At 38.7% G+C, this 14,491-nt stretch overlaps 1 protein-coding gene across 2 annotated transcripts in view; it reads right to left on the reverse strand.

The window, feature by feature from the left end:
- Positions 1-14,491, reverse strand: part of ATF7IP2 (activating transcription factor 7 interacting protein 2) — a 116,982-nt gene that overhangs the window by 64,729 nt on the left and 37,762 nt on the right. The window contains exon 2 of one of the 2 annotated variants that reach the window (XM_070411561.1): positions 6,291-6,332. The exons of the other annotated variant lie outside the window; for it this stretch is intronic. The gene's annotated coding sequence lies outside the window, so the exon portion shown is untranslated. The remainder of the gene's footprint in view (positions 1-6,290; positions 6,333-14,491) is intronic. 2 annotated transcript variants of the gene reach the window in all.

The following is a 14,491-nucleotide window of genomic DNA, read 5'->3' on the forward strand; positions in this document are numbered from 1 at the left end:
GGTATTACAACTAAAATATAGAAAAACTTCCTGAATAATCAACAGAAAACTCACAGGAGAGAACCCTGATACCCAAGGACTGAAAGTGGAGACCACACAGAGACTGGCAGGAGGGGCAGAGGCACGAAAGGGTTGGTCAGGCACCCAGTGAGATATCTCAGCTTTGGGGGGTTGCCACTGAGAACTCTGGGATCTAATCCCCAAGCTGGCCCCCCCAGCACAGAGCACCAAAATTGAGAAGGGTACCCACATAACATCTGGCTGTGAAAAGCAGTGGGGTGCTGTCTGCCAGAGAGTAACAACTGAAAATTCAGGCACCCTCTTAAAGGGCCAATGCACTAAACTCCCTGTGGATCCACCCACCTTGTGCTCTGATAGAGGGAGGGTGAAGCAGACTGGAGCTGTGAGAGCAGAAGCCAGGACTGGGGATCCAAGGGATAGAGCTCAGAAAACAGAAACACCAGCTTCCTAGGCCAAATACTTCCCTCAGGCAACAGAGGACATCTTTCCCAAATAGACATCTACCTTGCCTGGAGGTAAAACAGTTGACACACCCTATTGGAAAATACCTTGCCTGATGCCACTTAAGAGATTAAAATAACAATTAGCCTCCAGGCAGAAACAACTGCCCCATCCTATAAAAAAAACCTCTCCCCATACCAGAGGACGATTGCCTGGGGGGCAATTCAAGTTGGAATCCTATCAGTCTGTAGGTAGAGGTGGTCTCTGGCGGCTTTGAGTCTATGGCTGATCTAATTAGAAACAGCTTTTAACACTGTCATGCACTAGAGATTGAGAGGTGTAGAGGATCTACCTAATACAGTGATGGCGAACCTTTTGAGCTCAGCGTGTCAGCATTTTGAAAAATCCTAACTTAACTCTGGTGCCGTGTCACATATAGAAATTTTTTGATATTTGCAACCATAGTAAAACAAAGACTTATATTTCTGATATTTATTTTATATATATATATATTTATATATATATATATATTTAAATATATTTTATTGATTTTTTACAGAAAGGAAGGGAGAGGGATAGAGAGTTAGAAACATCGATGAGAGAGAAACATCAATCAGCTGCCTCCTGCACACCCCCTACTGGGAATGTGCCCACAACCAAGGTACATGACCTTGACCGGAATCGAACCTGGGACCCTTGAGTCCGCAGGCCGACGCTCTAGCCACTGAGCCAAACCGGCTAGGGCTATTCTATATATTTAAATGCCATTTAACAAAGAAAAATCAACCAAAAAAAATGAGTTCGCGTGTCATCTCTGACACACGTGTCATAGGTTCGCCATCACTGACCTAATACATAGTCAAACCCAAACAGAAAGCCAAAATGAGACAAAGAAACAACTCCCAAATGAAGGAAATAGAGAATTCTCAAGAAGAAGAGATAAATGAAGCAGAGATAAGAAATTTATCTGAGCCGAAACCGGTTTGGCTCAGTGGATAGAGCGTCGGCCTGCGGACTGAAGGGTCCCAGGTTCGATTCCGGTCAAGGGCATGTACCTGGGTTGCGGGCACATCCCCAGTAGGAGATGTGCAGGAGGCAGCTGATCGATGTTTCTCTCTCATCGATGTTTCTAACTCTCTATCTCTCTCCCTTCCTCTCTGTAAAAAATCAATAAAATATATTTAAAAAAAAAAAAAGAAATTTATCTGAATCAGAGGTCAGAGTAATGATGGAAAAAATGCTCAACAGCATGAAAAAAGATATAGTAACTATGAAAAAAGAACAGTCTGAGATAAAGAATGACATAACACAAATACAGAAAGTTGGAAGGAATACAGAACCGATTACGAGAAGCTGAGGATTGAATCAGTGAATCAGAAGACAGTGTTGAAAATATCACTCAATCAGAGAACCAAAAAAAAAAAAAAACAATTAAAAGACAGGAGAACAGCTTAAGGAAGCTGTGGAACAATGTGAAACGTAACAATATTAGAACAGCCAAGTGTGCCAGAAAAGGCAGAAAGGGAGAAAGGCATAGAGAAGGTGTTTGAAGAAATAATGGCAGAATATTTCCCTAATCTGTTAAAGGAAAAAGTCACACAAGTGCAGGAGGTACAGAGAGCCCTAAACTAGAAGAACCCAAACAGGCCCACGCCCAGACACATCATAACTGAAATACCAAAAAAAGACAAAGGAAGAATCTTAAAGGCAGCTAGACAAAAACAAACTGTTACCTACAAAGGAGTTCCCATAAGGCTGACACTGATTTCTCATCAGAATCTCTACAGGCCAGAAGGGAATGGCATGAAGTACTCAAGGCAATGGAAAGCAAGGATCTGAGACCAAGATTACTATATCCAGGAAGGCTATCATTCAAAATAAACAATCAAATAAAGGGCTTTCCAGACAAAAAAAGGTAAAGGAGTACATCACCACGAAGCTAGCATTACAAGAAATGCTAAAGGGATTGCTGTAATGAGAAGAAGAAACAGAGAGAGAAACCTAGCCATACAGAACTAAATGGCAATAAATAAGTTCCTATCAATAACCCAAATGTAAATGGATTAAATGCTCCAATCAAAAGGCGTAGAGTAGCTATATGGATACAAAAACATGACCCAACTATATCCTGTCTAAAAGAGACCCACCTCAAAACAAAAGACACAAACAGAATGGGAGTGAAGGGATGGAAAAAATTTTTCCATGCAAATGGAAAAGAAAAAAAAACCTGGAGGAGCAATACTCATATCTGATAAAATACACTTCAAAATGAAGGCCATCACAAGAAACAACAAAAGTCACTACATAATACGAAAGGGATCGATACAACAAGAGGATATAACCCTGGTAAACATATATGCACCCAATAAAGGAGAACCTAAATATATAAACAAACTTCTATAGCAGTGGTCGCCAACCTCTCGGACCTGACGGGCCACCAGTGGTCCATGGACTACCGGTTGGCGACCGTTGCTCCAAAGGTTTCCTTAAACCAGCAGTCGCCAACCTTTTGGACCTCATGGACCACCAGTGGTCCGTGGAATACCGGTTGATGACCACTGTTCTAGAGGACTTTAACGGAGAGATCGACAACAATACAGTCATAGTAAGGGACTTCAACACCCCTCCACCCCTCTCACTTCACTGGATAGATCTTCCAGACAGAAACTTAACAAGGAAACAGAGACTCTAAAGTTCACAGTGGATCAGATGGATTTAATTGACATTTATTGGACATTTCACCCCAATGCAGAATAAACATTCTTCTCAAGTGCACATGGATCATTTACAAAGATAGACCACATGTTAGGACACAAAACAAGGTTACACAAGTTCAAGAAGATTGAAATCATATCAAGCACCTTCTCAGATCACAGTGCAACAAAATTAGAAATCAATTACAGTAAAAACACCCAAAAACATTCAAACACATGGAGGCAAAATAGCATCTTATTAAACAATGAATGGGTTACCAACGAGATCAAGAAAGAAATAAAAACCTTCCTGGAACCAAGTGAAAATGAATACACAAAAACCTAAAATCTCAGGGACACAGCAAAGCAGTCCTGAGTGGGAAGTTCATAGCACTACTGAGAAGGCAAACCCCTATTCTGTAAAACTACTGTTTGGAATTCTCTGCTATTCGTTAGACGGCCTCTTATTCTGAAAAAAATAAGTTTGCTCTCTAGCCCGCTTTAGCCTGCTTGAATAATGAGGAAGATAAACTTAGCTGTCTGACCTTGTAGGCCAGAGACCAGATACGCCCAATGCCATGCCAGGTGCATTTTTTAATTGGATAGAACTGTGTAGTTTTCAAGGCCACCAACAAGATAACCACTAAGCAAACAAAGGGCTGGCTCTTTCATAAAAAGGGAAGTTCTGCTTGTAGCTCTGCTTAGAATTTGAATTCATTTTCTCTAAGCCCACCACAGTGAATAAAGTGTAACTCCAAACTCTCGGAGCGTTGCTTGGTTTTTCTGTAACACTACAGGCATACCTCAAAAAACAAGAAAAGTTAATAAGAAACTATGTAACACTACAACTTAAAGAACTAGAAAGAGAACTGTAACAAAAGCACAGAGTAAGCAGAAGGAAGGAAATAACAAAGGTTAGAGCAGAAATAAATAACACAGAGTCTAAAAAAATAATAATACAAAAAAAATCAATGAAACTAAGAGGTGGTTCTTTGAAAGGATAAACAAAATTGATAAACCATTAGCTAGACTCATCAAGAAACAAAGAGAGAGGACCCAAATAAATAAAATTGGAAACAAAAGTGGAGAAGTAACCACTGACACCACAGAAATACAAAGAATTGTAAGAAAATACTATGAACTACTATATGCCAACAAGCTGGACAATGTAGATGAAATAGACAAATTCCTAAAAAATACAGTCTCCCAAAATTAAATCAGGAAGAATTAAAACACCTGAATAGGCCAATAACAAACCAATATGGCCAATTATTCTATTACAAAGGAGGGAAGAATATACAAGGGGTAAAAAGAGTCTCTTCAATAAATAGTATTAGGAAACCTGGACAGATATATGCAAAATAATGAAACTGGATCACTTTCTTACATCATGTAAAAAGATAAACTAAAAATGGATTAACTACTTAGTGTAAGACCTGAAACCATAAAACTCTTGGAAAGGAAACACAGGCAGTAAATTCTTTGACATTGCTCTTAATAATATTTTTTGGAAACATCTCCTCAGGCAAGGGAAACTAAAGAAAAATAAACGAATTGGACTACATCAAACTAAAGTTTTGCACAGTGAATAAAACTATGAACAAAACTAAAAGGCAACCTACTAAATAGGAGAAGGTATTTGCCCAAGATATACTCAATAAGAAGCTAATATCCAAAATATATAAGGAACTCATAAAATTTTAACACTGAAAAGAACCAAACACTACAATTAAAAATATGCAGAGCACCCAAAGAGATTTTTTCAAAGAGAACATATAGATGGTTAATCTACATATGAAAAATGTGCAACTTCCTTAATATGTGAACAATAATTCTAAACAATATATGCACTGAAGCATTGTTTACAATAGCAAAAATATGAAAGCAATCTAAGTTTCCATCAATAGATAAAACAATAGCCCAGCTGGCGTGACTCAGTGGTGTAGTGTCAACCCATGAACCAGGAGGTCATGGTTTGATCCCCGATCAGGGCACATGGCAGGGTTGCAGGCTCAAACCACAGTGGGGGGGGGGGTGGTAGTGCAGGAGGCAGCTGATCAATGATTCTCTCTAATCATTTATCTATCTCTCCCTCTCCCTCTCTGAAATCAATAAAAAAATATTTTTAAAAAACAGACGAATGGATTAAAAAATGTGGTACATATATACAATGGAATATTACTAAACCATAAAAAAGAAGGAAGTCTTACCATTTTTTACAATGTGGATGTACCTAGAGCAGTGGTTCTCAACCTTCTTAATGCCACGACCCTTTAATACAGTTCCTCATGTTGTGGTGACCCCCAATTTCATTATTACAAATTGAACATAATTAAAGCATAGTGATTAATCACAAAAACAATATGTAATTATATATGTGTTTTCCGATGGTCTTAGGCGACCCCTGTGAAGGGGTCGCAACCCACAGGTTGAGAACCGCAGACCTAGAAGATGTTATGCTAAGTGAAATAAGTCAGACAAGCAAAGACAAATACTGTATAATTTGACTTACATGTGGAATCTACAAAACAAAATATACGAACGAACAAAACAGAAATTAACTCATTAATACAAAGAACAAATTGATGGTTGCCAGAGAGGAGGAGGGTTAGGAGGATAGGTGAAAAAAGTGAAGGTATTAAAAAGTACAAATTGCCTGTTATAAAAAACAGTCATGAGGATAGGAGATCTAGTCACTAATATTGTAAAAGCCACTGTGCTGTCACACGGGTACTAGACCTATCAGGGTGATCACTTTGTAAGTTATATAACTGTCTAATAACTATATTGTACACCTAAAAAACAAATATAATATTGTATGTCAACTGTAATTGAAAAAAATTTTTTTAAGAAATACTGCCAGGTTAGAAGGCATTCAAAGAAATAACACAAACAAAACAAAAATAATTATGACACATGAAAGACAAGTTATCTAACAAAATAAAGAACATGTTAGTTAAGGGCCTGATACAATTTACAATTCTATTTTTCCTATATCACTGCATATTAGATGGCTTCTTCATGAATACAATTTTTGAAATATTTGTGAAATAGACAATGAATAAACCAAGTCTTCCCTCTGGCATGGATGATTTTTTAAATTGGTAATTTGGATGTAGAAAACATTTGTTTTACCTCAAGACATACTTCTTGTTGGTACTGCTACAACTTTGTGCCCTATAAACATAAAAAGTATTTTAGTTTGAAGGTACAATACCTGACAAAATGGAAAAAAATACGGTTAATTTTTAATTGATTATGTTGTTAGTGAGTATATTTCTAACAAAATTTCTGTTTTCACTGGAAATCTATGAGAACTAAATTCTCTACATACAATTTTAAATATCAGATAATTGGTTTACCACCCCAGTATTTTTGGTTTCATAAACCTCAATCCTTACTTCTTCACTATGCATGTATTTCAGGTGTCAGGCAGTGTAGACTACATTCCTATCACAATCAGGTTGATAAGGTAATAATCACCTGGGATTGTGAGCCATCATTCTATCTTATTAAACCTATAATAAACATATATCTAATCACAAAATACCTGAAACCACTGTGCTGTCAGGTGGTAATAAAATAAGGAGAAATCAAGATGAAGAGAGACAACAGTGTTAAATAACTACAGTTAAAATATCTTACTTGAACACATTGCTCTGGTCCTTCTTAGAGCCTTTGGAAAAAAAACCCAAACTAGGAATGTAAAGGCATGTTTACACCAACATTATAATACTGGGGTAAACATGCCTTTACATTTGATGCACATAAAAAACACGCAAAATACATTAATCATAAAGTATAATATTCTACTAAAAATACTAAGTATCTTCGAACCATCAACAAAATACTACCAGTAATGTCCATTTATGTTATGTTTCTCCATTCCATGCCCTCCTCCCTCTCTCCCCATCCTCAAGTAATCTGTATTTTAAAATTTTAAGTTTATACTTTTATTGGTATTTGTAAATTATAGTTTAATGATTGCCGGGGTCCAGCCCCAGCGGTCCAGGGGTTCCCAAAGGTGTAGACAGAGTCGGCGAAGAATGTCTTACACAGAGACAGCGTTCAGAACTCTCTAGCTCTCTTGTCTCTGTGGATCTTCCTGTGCCTGGCTGAGGCCACAGAGAAAGATCCTGAGGCAAGCTGAGCCTTTATTTTTATAGTCAGAGGTAAACAAGGTAGTGGTTACCAAAGTTACACTGTTCTTGTGAGTTTCACTTGTTTACACTGTTCTTGTGAGTTTCACTTGTTTTTGTTCTTCTTGCACTTCCCTCAGCCCATTAGCTTCCCAGGTAAGATCTAGGGAGCATTATAAGGTCAAGCCTAATTATGCTTAAGAGGACTGTGCCCTCTAAGCTGGGACTTGTTTGTGACTTTGCCAACAGGTCAGTCCGAGGTTTAACCCTATAGCGGCTCCCCACAAATGATAAATGACACATGTAACCTACAGACAGCTTAACCTGACTTTTTTAGTAAAGTGTACAGTTTTCTACTACATGGTTTTTTGGTGGTTGTTTTTCAGTTTACGTTGAAATCTTTATTGCTAAAGGTATTACATATGTCCTCCCCGCCCCCCCATTGATCTCTGACTCAATTTTGAGAGACTGGATTTTTCCAAGAATCTGTCCATTTCATCCATTGTCCAGCTTGTTGGCATATAGTTGTTCATGGTATTTTCTTACAATGCTTTAATTTCTGTGGTGTCATTGGTTACTTCTCCGCTTTCCTTTCTGATTTTATTAATTTGGGAATCCTCTTTGTTTCTTGATGGGTCTGGCTAAAGGCTCATCAATCTTGTTTATCCTTTCAAAGAAGCAGCTCTTAGTTTCATTGATATTCTGTATTATTTTTTTAGTCTCCATGTTATTTACTGCTGCTTTAATTTTTATTATTTCCTTCCTTTTACTTATTCTGGGCTTTTCTTATTGTTCTCTATTTCTTTAAGTTGTAGTGTTAGATACTTTATTAACTTTTCTTGTTTTTTTGAAGTAGGCCTGTAATGCTATGAACTTCCTGCTCAGGACTGATTTTGCTGTGTCCCTGAGATTTTAGGTTGTGTGTGTTCCTTTTCACTTGATTCCAGGAAGGTTTTTATTTCTTTCTTGATCTTGTTGGTAATCCATTCATTGTTTAACACTACGGTGTCGGGTGAATTTCCCGCCAAAATATAAGATGGCGCGGGCAATTATTTAGGTTTCCCGCGCAAAATCAGAGTTAGTTTAAAATGCCTAAATCTTTTGAAGTATGGGTTCGATTGAAATGAAATTTTCGGTGTCTTGTGTAAAAAATGAAAATTTATTCAATCACAGACATTTTTTTATCTATTCAGTACATAAATAATTCGATATATATAAACTAAATACAAAAAACCCAAAAAATACTTATTACCTAAAAATATACACATATTTTTGAAGTTTAAAATAAAATTTTCATAATAAATCAAAACAAATAGAAATTAATAGTTTTTTAGCGTATGATATTTTTCAAAACACGCCCCTTTATGTAGAGGTATATTGCAAAATTTGCACATGTAGCATGTCTCACTGCGCAATTTATGAACGGAACATACGCGACACCTTCTCAAAATGTTTTTCTTTTTTCCACTTCCGACAATTGCCTGTAATGTATGCTTTCTCATGTCCATCGATAGCCTGCATGGTGGATCAGATGTAGGTGGTTTAGCCCGCATTCCAGAAGTAGACGGTACTGGTTGAAGGTCTGGAACAATGTCCATGTCCTCTGGAATATCATCCGTCAACCAGTGGATAGCTGTTTGTTTCAAAAACATTTTAAAACCCATTTTTCTTTGCCTCACTGATTTGTAAACTGCATAAGAATTAAATAATGCGCAATTTATCATATACATTGCCAACCTTTTTGTCCATTTGACCGTCCTCCGCAATATCGAATAATATGAAAGGTATTGGTCGGCCCGGTCAACACCTTTCATATGTTTATTGTAGTCAATGAGTGCATTCGGTTTGACAATTTTCTTTTTTGATGTTCTGTCAATATTCTGACTTTCTTCCATCTCCGCAGAATGAATCGAAGAAATCAGGTATACAGGCTTTTTTGATTGCCACACTTGTAACAATATATCATTTTTCCTTATAAATTTTGTTTCACCTTTTTTCAAAGAAATTGTTTGAAAATCTTTAGGTATACCTCGATTTTTCCGGATTGTTCCACATATTCTGAATTTGATTTTCATAAGTGCTTCACAATTTGCGACGCTATTATAATAATTGTCCATATATATATGGTACCACGAATCAGTGTATGGAGACACTACTGTTTGTATCGTTTCCAATAATCGCTTTCCTTCGCCGCAATAAATTTCCATGTTACAGATATATCCTGTATCACTTTCGCACAACAAACGAACCAATATTCCATATTTAACGATCTTGCATTATATACCCTAAAGAATAATCTTCCCCTCCAAGATACGATCCCTTCATCTAGTGATAATTGCTGATGAGGTTTGTAAATATTTATAAATTTAGGCACAAAATAATCTAGTACTGGTCTCACTTTGCAAAGTCTATCTGATTCATTTACGATATCCGCATTATTATTGAAGTGCCAAGCTTTCCATATCTGTCGGAACCTGTCTCTCGTCATCGTTTTACCAAAATATGGCGTCTCCGTCCATGGCTCCGTGGTCCAATAGTCATCTCTTCTATCTTTGCGCACCTGTCCCATGAGAACAATTAACCCTAAAAACTTCTTCATCTCTTGAGGGGTTATATCTTTCCACTTTAGGCTTTTTTTTGAAAGTTTGAAATTATTCCTATTTTGATTATAATACCTGTTTGACTCCTCTACAAGAAATTCAAAAAAATCATCTCCGATAAATAATTTCACGGCATCTTCTATATTATTTATAACAGCATCTGTGTTTAATCCTTGATGCCCTAAAAAATCTTCTAAGACCGGTGGATTATCAACATGCGACCATTCTTCTCTCCCGCCTTCTATATCTGACTCTGAGTCAGAGCTGGAGCTCGAAATTCTTCGTCGCCTCAATGTCCTGGGACGCACCATTACTTCATCATCACTAGAATCTTCATCACTTGTACTCGCATTTTCAAGATCGCTATCACAAGAATAATTGGACAACTTGTCTGCACAAAACTCATCATCACTATAGTCTGAATGCTGCGACATTCTAGGTTAAAGCAAATAAAAATAATACTAACTGAAAATAGTGGTACTCCGATAGATATCTGATATAAAAAAATAATTATTATGCGAACACTTTGCGGAACGATTTTATTTTATTTGGTTAAAAAATTCTATATGAATGTCTTTATCACAATATATTTAAATATTTAAACACGTAATAATATTCACAAAACTCAAAACTAAAGACGTCCGGACACAAGAAGTATTTCTCAATAACTATTCTCTTTGCATGGTGAGATATCCAGGGATATCGGTTATAAAATGAGAAAACAATACATTGGTACCCTAACGGTATTGTACTCGACCAGCGCCATAAAGTGTTCTCTACTTACAAGGGATTTTTATGCTACCTATTACCCCAATGGGTATGAAACGGTTCGCATACGCAGGTAGGTATCTTTGTGAACGGCAAACAAACAAATATTTGGTAATACGCAGTTACAATCGGCCCGAGTTTACACGTTTCCCGCACTCCACCGCAAATCTATATGAACCGAGTTAAGAGGGCTCCCGCGGAGTACGCGCAATTCACGCGAGCCGACTTAACTCGTTTCCCGCAATCCAAGTGTTAATAAGATGCTATTTTGCCTCCATGTGTTTAAATGTTTTGAGGTGTTTTTACTGTAGTGATTTCTAATTTCGTTGTGCTGTGATCTGAGAAGATGCTTGATATGATTTCAATCTTCTTGAACTTGTAGCAACTTGTTTTGTGTCCTAACATGTGGTCAATCTTTGTGAACGATCCGTGTGCACTTGAGAAGAATGTATGTATGTTCTGCTGCGTTGGGGTGAAATGTTCCATAAATGTCAATTAAATCCAATTGATCCAGTGTGTGCTTTAGATTCACTGTTTCCTTGTTAAGTTTTTGTCTGGAAGATCTAGTGAAGTCAGAGGGGTATTGAAGTCCCCTACTATGACTGCATTGTTGTTAATCTCTCCGTTAAAGTCCCCTAGAAGTTTTGTTTATTTAATATATTTAGGTGCTCCTATATTGGGTGAGTACATGTTTACCAGGGTTATATCCTCTTGTTGGATGGATCCCTTTAGTATTATGTAGTGACCTTTGTTGTCTATTGTGATGACCTTCATTTTGAAGTACATTTGTCAGATATGAGTTCTATTGCTACTCCAGCTATTTTTCTTTTCCATTTCCATGGAAAATTTTTCCCCATCCCTTCACTCTCATCCTGTATGTGTTTTGTTTTGTTGTTTGTTTGTTTTTGTGAGGTGGGCCGCTTGTAGACAAGCTGTCCTCCTGTTTTTTAATTGATTTATCTTTTTGTTTCTCTGAGTGATTTTTTTCTACCTTGTCTTCTGATTCACTGATTCACTCCTCAGCTCCCCCTACTCTCCTATGTATTCCTTCCACTGTGTTCTTAATTTGTGCTATGTTATTTATTTATGTTTTCATAGTTACTGTATCTTTTTTTTTTAATTTTTTTTTAAATCTTTATTGTTCATATTATTACATTTGTTCCTCTTTTTTCCCCCCATAACTCCCCTCCTTCCAGCTCCCACCCCACCCTCCACCCTCACTCCCCACCCAATGAGTTCATCCATAGGTGCATGATTTTTGTCCAGTCTCTTCCCGAATCTCCCATTCCCCTTTCCCCCCCAAGAATAGTCAGTCCATTCCCTTTCTATGTCCCTGATTCATTATAGTCACCAGTTCATTCTGTACATCAGGTTATTTATTCACTTGATTCTTAGATTCATTTGTTGATAGATGCATATTTGTTGTTCATAATTTGTATCTTTACCTTTTTCTTCTTCCTCTTCTTAAAGGATACCTTTCAGCATTTCATATAATACTGGTTTGGCGGTGATGAACTCCTTTAGTTTTTCCTTATCTGTGAAGCTCTTTATCTGACCTTCAATTCTGAATGATAGCTTTGCTGGATAAAGTAATCTTGGTTGTAGGTTCTTGGTATTCAGCACTTTGAATATTTCTTGCCATTCCCTTCTGGCCTGCAAAGTTTCTGTTGAGAAATCAGCTGACAGTCGTATGGGTATTCCCTTGTAGGTAACTGAGTTTCTTTCTCTTGCTGCTTTTAAGATTTTCTCTTTGTCTTTTGCTCTTGGCATTTTAATGATGATGTGTCTTGGTGTGGTCCTCTTTGGATTCCTTTTGTTTGGGGTTCTCTTCGCTTCTTGGACCTGTAAGTCCATTTCTTTCACTAGGTGGGGGAAGTTTTCTGCCATTATTTCTTGAAATAGGTTTTCAATATCTTGCTGTCTCTCATCTTCTGGGACTCCAATGACTCTGATATTAGTCCCCTTAAAGCTGTCCCAGAGGCTCCTTACACTATCTTCACACTTTCGGATTCTTTTTTCATTATGCTTTTCCAATTGGGTGTTTTTTGTCGAATCTTTGGTTTGATTCTTGCACTCCTCTGGTCTGCTATTGGGTATAATATTCTTTATTTCAGTCCGTGTATGCTTACTTTCTAATTTCTTTATCGTAGCATCGAGGGTCTCATTAGTTTTCGTGAGGCTCTGCACAAATTTATGGCAAGCCCTCAAGATTGCGATTCTTAGCTCCATATCCTCCATTTCTGTCATGTTTTTTTGTCTCCGCATCTTTTATGCTTTCTTGGTGCACCCCCTTGTGGTCTCTGTGCGCAGTCTTGTTCTAGCGAAGCCTTAATTGTTGTAGTTAACACTAGAGGGATTTGACCATCAGGCCGACTGGCGGTGGAAATCAGCTGTGGGAAAACTTCAGTCCTCAGGGGAGGTGCTAGTCCAGCCCTTGCGTGAGGCGGTCGGCAAATGGTTGTGCGCAGGGTTTGGGCGGGGCGGGCTCAACAGGGCGGGGGGGAGGGAGCAGCTATGGCCGCTCTCAGTCCGTCCCCAGGGGCTCTGCCTCTCTGTCCCAGCAATCGCTGCAAACCTCGGAGGGGCCGTAGCCAGACAGTCCCGCTTCTCCCGTTTGAGTCTGGGTCCCTAGAGACTCGCCCGGATCTGTAGCCCAGAGTCTGAGATTCGCTCCTGATTGAAAACGACAATCGCGCCCTCAGCCGCCAGCCCGCTTTGCGCGCGCACCCTCACCACCGCACCGCCGTACCTTTAAATTTTCCACACTGCGCCTCCGCTGAGCGTCGGAATGCTGTTGTTTTTGCTTCTAATTGAAGAGACTCTCCTCAGCCAGCCTTCCCGTGGTTCTGGTTGATGTCCGCTCCGACTTTTAGTTGTATTTTTGAAGTGGTTGTCCACGGCGGCAGTCTCCGGTGTTTTACCTATGCCGCCATCTTCGATTCTCCATAGTTACTGTATCTTTTCTCATACTGTTGGGCATCTTTCCATCATTATTGTGAACTCTGTAAGAGATAAATTTCTTATCTCCATTTCATTTATCTGTTCTTCTGGAGAATAATCTTGTTCTATCCTTTGGGGGTTGTTTCTTCGTCTCCTCATTTTGGTTGCCTATTTGTGTTTGTGACTATGTATGAGGTAGACCAACTACATTTCTAAATCTCTAGTGCAGAAAGGACAATGTCAAACGCTATACATGACTAATTAGGTCAGATAAAGACTCAAAGTCTCCAGAGACCGCCTCTGCCGCAAACTGATTGGATTCAGGCAACTGCCCACAGGTTTGGCCAGTTTTCCCAACACGGTGGGGCAATTGCTTCTGCCTGGATGTTAAATGTTATTCTCAGTGTCTTATTGGGCCTCAGAAACTCCACACTGTGGGTCAAGGCATTTTTCCAATAGGGTGGGTCAACTGTTTGCCCTTCCCCACCCCCTAGACCCCACCCCCCGCAGCAAAATTACCTGCATAGCAATTATCTGCTTGAGAAAGATATCCTCCACAGCAAGAGGAAAAGACTCAGCACAGGTAACTGGGTGTTTGCCTTCTAAGCTGTATCCCCAGAGCCTCCAACACTAGCTTCTGCTCACACAGCTCTAGTTCACTTTGCCCTCCTTCTGGTGGAACAAAAGATGAGTGGCTGCACAGGGATTTTTGTGTGTTGGTCCTTTAAGCGGGTGTCTACATTTCCAGCCTTCCATCCCTGGCAGACAGCAACCCTGCTGCTTTTCATAGCCATATGTTATATGTGTACCACTCTCAGTTCTGGAGCTCTCTGCTACGGGGGCCCAGCTTGGGGATTAGACCCCAAAATTCTCAGTGGCAACCCCATAC

Source organism: Myotis yumanensis, unplaced genomic scaffold, assembly GCF_028538775.1.
Source record: "Myotis yumanensis isolate MYYU_CA2020_CCGP unplaced genomic scaffold, mMyoYum1.0.hap1 SCAF_4, whole genome shotgun sequence".
NCBI lineage: Eukaryota > Metazoa > Chordata > Mammalia > Chiroptera > Vespertilionidae > Myotis > Myotis yumanensis.